Source organism: Crocuta crocuta, unplaced genomic scaffold (genome assembly GCF_008692635.1).
Source record: "Crocuta crocuta isolate KB4526 unplaced genomic scaffold, BGI_CrCroc_1.0 scaffold486, whole genome shotgun sequence".
Taxonomy (NCBI): Eukaryota; Metazoa; Chordata; class Mammalia; order Carnivora; family Hyaenidae; genus Crocuta; species Crocuta crocuta.
The window spans coordinates 1,080,631-1,087,348 of NW_027529794.1; positions in this window are offsets into that span (position 1 = coordinate 1,080,631).

Here is a 6,718-nt window from a genome sequence, read left to right on the forward strand (position 1 = left end):
CTGAGAGAGAGAGAGAGAGAGAGCATGAGCAGGGGAGGGTCAGAGAGAGAGGAAGACACAGAATCTGAAACAGACTCCAGGCTCTGAGCTGTCAGCACAGAGCCTAATGCAGGGCTCGAACCCACGAACTGTGAGATCATGATCTGAGCCGAAGTTGGCCACCCAACCGACTGAGCCACCCAGGCACCCTAGAGGAACCACCATACAATACTACCAACAAAATGCACTATGATGTCTTACCCATTGTTCAAAGGGTTCAAATTAAAAAAATACATGAAATTATGCAGTTCTTTCACTGGCAGAAATATATATAGCCTAGCTACCTTCACTATTATAACTTGTAATTGCAAGGAAATCTAGTCACTCATAACTCTAATGTGGTATATCATCACACCTTCATCTGTTCGATTTAAAACAAGCATGCTCATCAGACCAGATGTTAAGATTTCCAAATTGATTAGTGTTAGGGTTTGGTATAGTGTTTTATTGTTTGTAAAACCCTTTCAGAATTATTGTTCAATGGTTCAGTTAGTATTAAATACGCATTTACCTATCGCATTAAATATTATATTCTAACAATAAAAATACTGTATACATGGATATAATTCAAGCTATGTGTTAGCTTTTCGCAGAGTCTGAATTAAACCCACATTTATCAAAAAGGTGCTGCTGTCATAAAACCTTCATATAGACAATGTAAGGATTTGACTTATTTAACTCCATTGTAAAACTCTAGAAGAAACTCTGAAACAAGTCATTCTTTTTCATTTCATCATAGGTGAAAATAATCTTACATAATAACTGTTAAAAACAGTTAATGTTTATAAATAACTACTATCAAAATAATTTTAACAGTAATATTTAATATATACAATATTTGAGAAATACTGATAACAGTAATATGTAACATATCTATAGAACATTCCATTTTTAAATACTTTAACATTTTGTAACATCTTATTTAATCTTCATGACAAGCTGAGGAAATCAATAGGGAAGTATATATGGATTTGTTCAGGGTTAAAATATAAGGTGCTTGAGGAGGAAGAATTCTGGGAGATGGTGAGTTTCAAATGTGACCATCAGACTTGGTCTTGAACTAGAGGAAAAGAGAAGTTTGTAGGGGCAAAGAATGCATACTTTCACTCTTTGATTCAATCATCTGTTAAATCCTGAGACATTAATTTGCATCATGAACTGTATTTGCACTAGATTCCTTGCACTTTCAGAGAAGAGGAGTTAAGAGAGAGAGCTGAGGGGCATTTAAGGGATAAATGGAGAAAAGGGAGCCAGGTGAAACATACTAGGAGGTGAGGTCACAGACATGAATGTGAGGTTCTGCTAAAGTCAAGGGAGGGCACAGGATGGAGAAAATACATTTTTCTTGTTACTTTTATTCTTCTAGATGGGGAATGTTTGAACATGTTTAGGTAGTGACCAAAAAAGAGCCAGTAGAGAAGGAGAATTTGGAGATGGTCACCAGAGAGAATACCTCAGCTTAAAGTGAAGAAAGCATGACAGAGGGGAGGAGGTAGGATGAATGAGTATGTAAATCTGTGGAAGAAATGGTAACTTCTATTTCTTTTGGTAAGTTGGTGGTAAAATCTGTTAATGAGGAAGGTGAGGGAGCAGTCTCAGAGGCTTCAAGATAAATAGAGACCACTGAAATCTCCATGACAGAGAATGGGGTTACGTCAGGGTTACGCCAAGAAAACTTGCAAAGGTTAAATGTAATGAGGACACACATGAAGGTAATGACTATAACTTACAGGGATATGAATCTTCATGGTTGTGTGCTTTCTCTGTGTCATTACTAAGCTGCCAGGGTGTAGGCCTGGACAAGCAGATAAATTTATTTGACCTGGGTTTATTCAGATATGTACAAATTGATGCAATGGGGGAAAGGGGCAACTTTGTAGAATATGTGTTTNTTGCTGAATAAAGGCTACCACCATGAGGTTAGAACACCACAGCAACAAGGAAGAGAAGAGATGTCAAAAACGCAAAGCAGGATAGGCTATTTATTGTATCCTGGTGGGAAAGAAACTGAAAGGGCAGTGAGTCAACCACAGCTTTTTATGCCATGGGAGAACAGGAATAAATAATAGATATGCCCATTAGCAGAGGGCTTCAGAAGGTAAGGATCATAAACAACCATTAATTCATAGGATGAATATTTTGTAGTCCTTGGTCATAAAGAATTGACTTTCCCTTCCTTGCATTGCCTGCCAATTACCTACCCTGTGAGGTCCAAAGAATAGATCGTGTGTTAACTTCTTTCAGCAGGTTTGGTAAAGTAATTTTACTTCATAGTAAGGAACAAAAAACTGGCACAGATTTTCATTAAGTTCATGTATGAAAAATAATCTTTTATTGTTTACCTTACTCTGAAATTACACACTGGGGCGCTTGGGTGGCTCAACCAGTTAGTGTCTGACTTCGGCTCAGGTCATGATCTCACGGTTCGTGCATTTGAACCCCGTGCCAGGCTCTGAACTAACAGCTCAGAGTCTGGAGGCTGCTTCAGATTCTGGGTCTCCCCCCCGCCCTTTGCCCCTCCACTACTAATGTTCTGTAACTATCTCTCTCAAAACTAAATAAACATTTAACACAACATTTAAAATTACAGTTATATTTTAGCATGTCCAAATCTTTACTGTAGTTTATCTCCAAATCTTAAAAGTATCTAGCATTTCTGAGTTCTCAAATACCCTCAACTGGTTTGAGGATAACACTGTATGTACAGTATTGGTTTGTAAGTTTACTTTCACTAAATTTGGAAATTTTACATTATGTCGGTCGATGTCACCACGTGATGAAAAAAGATAGTTTTGGCAGTGATTAATCAAGATATTTAAAAACATATTCAGATCACTTTTATCTTCCCTTACTAATTATTTTACAGTAATAATGCAAATCTTATAATTCCTAAATTGGGTTTCCCAAGAATATTTTTAAATGACTTCTTTTTTCAAAAAATCTTCAAATGTTTATATATTGTATATTACAGTGAAAAGCTAAATAAAAACAAAAATAGTTTAATGATCTTAAATTCAAAACTTTAATGAAAATATTTTCAAAATATGTTTCATTTAAATTGCGTTTGCCTGAGCATTGTACCTGACATTAAAAAAAAAAGTAGAATGATAAAACATCAATCATGCAGACATTTATGAGAAATAATTAAGAATAAGGAAATTATCCATAAGCCGCATTTACAAAGAAAATGCACATGTTGGGTAAAGTTTATCAGACTGAAGACATGGTTTTGTAGTGTTGGTCTATTTCAACCAAAATTACAAATATGAAGAGAAAATTCTTGTTCCCAAACGTACTGGTTATAATTTTGCATGCCTTAGTCCATCCATATGATTGGAATTTATATTGAAATCAGTGATAAATGTTAAGTGATAAACAATGCATGCACTTTGATTTCAAAGCTACATAGCTTCTAATGACAGTCTAGAGTGTAACTGCTTATGAATTTATTTAAATCTACCCTTAAAATAAACTTCTTCAACTTAAACCAATGTGACAAACATTTGTGGAGTCTCTCCTTTTTAAAAAGCAATGTGTTTAATACCGGGGATAAAAGAGTAAATAAAACCACTAGCCATGCCACCACATCTTTCACAATCTAGGACGGGAAACCTCTAAGACAAAATTGTACAAGATAGTACGCAAATGAGAAGAAAAGGCAAAAAGCAGAGGGAACATAGGAAAGAGTACAGACAATTGTGACTTCAAGAATTGGGGCATCTAAGCTGAAAAATAAAACAATGAATATTGAATAATGAGAGGGAAGAGAACAAGAGGAAAGGAGGAATTTCAGTCAGTAACATATGCTGAATAACTGCGACATAGGATAGAAATGTAATGAGAATAGAAGTTATTTAAAAATGAGTATTTTAAGCTTTCTCCCATTTCCCTGACTGTCGGATAAGAGCTCTTGCTTAGAGCATCAGCTTCTGAGCTTTTCTTTATCGTAAACAGCAAAACAAAACAAAAAACTGAGTAATGAGAGACGCAGACTGAATACTAAGGAAAACAAACAGGCTAACTCTATTTACAAGTAAAATGGTAAGGGGGATAGAGTAGAAAAAGCAATGACTGTGGAGTTTCAGAGAGTGGGAAAGGCTGCTGTGGAAGGGAGACTGACTGTGCTTCCAATCAATATAAGACACTGGAGAGACACTGATGATGGGCAAGAACATTTAAGGGGCGCCTGGGTGGCTCCGTCAGTTAAGTGTCTGACTGTTGGTTTTGGCTCAGGTCATGATCTCATGGTGTCCAAGTTCGAGCCCTGTGAGTTGCAACCCTGCATCAAGCTGACAGGGAGAAGCTTGCTTGGGATTCTCTCTCTCCCTCTCTCTGCCCTTCCCCACTTCTCTCTTTCAAAATAAGTAAACTTAAAAAAATAATTATTAAAGATGTTAGCTGTGAATTATAGTTACCCCTACCACCTTGGTGTTTCATTGTGAGACAAATCAATTTTGAAATACTTTTATTCACCTTTGAATATCACACTCTTTCCTTAAACTTGTAATTATTCAGAGAATGGGTCTCATGGAGCCTGGCGATCATTTAGATTACACAAGACTGGAGGCACTACAAAGGGCCATGAAAGAGTTAAGGAGGAACAAGCGTGGGACAGACTATATAATTCTGAATGCCACTTCAAAAGTCTTACATTCTATAGGCAATAGGAAGTCATGAAAAATGTTTAAGCATATGACCAGGTGCATGTTTCATTTTTTTAATGTTTGTTTTTAATTTATTTTGAGAGGTTAAGAGAACATGAGCAGCAGAGGGGCAGAGACAGAGGAAGAGAGAGAATCTCAAGCAGTCTCTGTACTGTCAGCACAGAGCCTGATGTGAGGCTGGATCCCACCAACTGTGACATCAAGACCTGAGCCAAGATCAAGAGTCAGATGCTTAACTGACTGAGCCACCCAGACACCCCCGATATGTTTTAGAAAGAGAAGTAAGCAGCAGTATGTAGGATACTACAGAAAAAAGAAAGATAATGAAAGTCACAAAGGTAAATATTAGAGATAAAAGGTGACAATTCTAGATACATTTTGAAGATACAAACTGGTTATAGCAAGAGGTAAGATTATCTGGTGAGAAAGAGAGGAAAATAAAAAATGATTATTATAGTTTCTCCAGCTGAGCACAGTTCATTCTGGATAACCAAACATTATAAAATTATCTTACAAAGTTATTAGCCATAAATCTATGAAAATATTACTCTGCAAATTGAATATTTGTCCACTAGATCTCCCTGAAAACAAATTCCATATTTTTTTCACAAAGACCATCTAATAATGTGACCTTATTTTTTTGTAGCATTCCCTGACATAAAAAAGTAGAATCTTTCTTTTGAAAAATTAAAGAGAAAAATAGCGCTTAGATTCACAACTGAATTTACAGACTGAAACCTTAACTCTAGACACAGATTTCAGACTTTTAAAGTAGAAATAACATTAGCATGTAAGCTATCTGTATGTATCAAACCCTCAGGTTTAGAATTTCTAACTTTAGAGAGGTTAAGACAGCTCCTAACAGTCACAAAGGTCTCACTTGTATGACCAGTGAGGAATTTCTTTCCCCTATTATATATTCACAAATTGTTACTTTTACATTCTTCCATGCATTCATTTGCTCATCATTCTGACAGGCATTAAATCCTAATAGTTGACACCACTATGGAGTGTTAGTCATCAAGAAGTCTATTGGTAATAGACATGTGAATAAACAGGTAAATGCAATTATTTATGTTAACAAACTAGGTCAGTGGTGAATGGAAGGAAGAACGAGGGTAAAAGAGTATTAAAATATGCCCAAAATTACTGAGGTTGGGAACTTCTTCAGCCAAGGGGTCATATGTTATCCATCTTCATAACTTTGGATATGTGTTTCTAAGACTCGGGAAGCACTTGGTAAACAGTTCAATAACTAAATTTCTATCTTTCTGTCACCAGACTATAAAGACCTTGAAAAGAGCAAGTGTCAATACATTTGGAATCTTTTACTGTACTTTTTAATACAGATTTGCTAAATATAAGTAAAGTATACTTAAAAACTAGTGCATTTTAGTATCTTCTTTCTTCTCATATTTTAGTTTACTCTCTGGATTTTCAAAATGGACCAAAGTCATATTGTCTTTTTTGGTATATGTGATCTATGTCTTGATTTCCTCTTTATAGCTTTATATTTTATGATATTTATGTTTGGGCATTGGTTTTATAAGGAGATTATGAAAACAATATATTAACCATTTGTAAAACAAGAGATCGATGTATCTCAGTACACTGTGCACTGGGCTGGCAAAAGATGATGTTTTTATCATTTTTATGACATATTTCCCCTTGGTTTACACTACTCCTGCTCCAAACCTTCTATTTGCCTTCTCTAATCACTCAAAAGCTCTGACTATACTGTTCAGAAATAAAACAAAGAAACAAAAATTATTAAAAATAATAGTAAAGCTTCTAAATAATCTTGTGATTCAGTAACATAGAGATGAAACAATCAATGGAACAGGGTAATTCATGAACATCTGACAGGCTCACTAAAGTCAGGAGCAGGTAAAGGATCCCTTAGGCAGATCTAACCCTAGAGTCATTTCTCTCTCTGTCTCTGCCTCTTTCTCTCTCTCTCTCTCTCTCTCTCTCTCTCTCTCTCTCTCTCTCTCTCTCTCTCACACACACACACA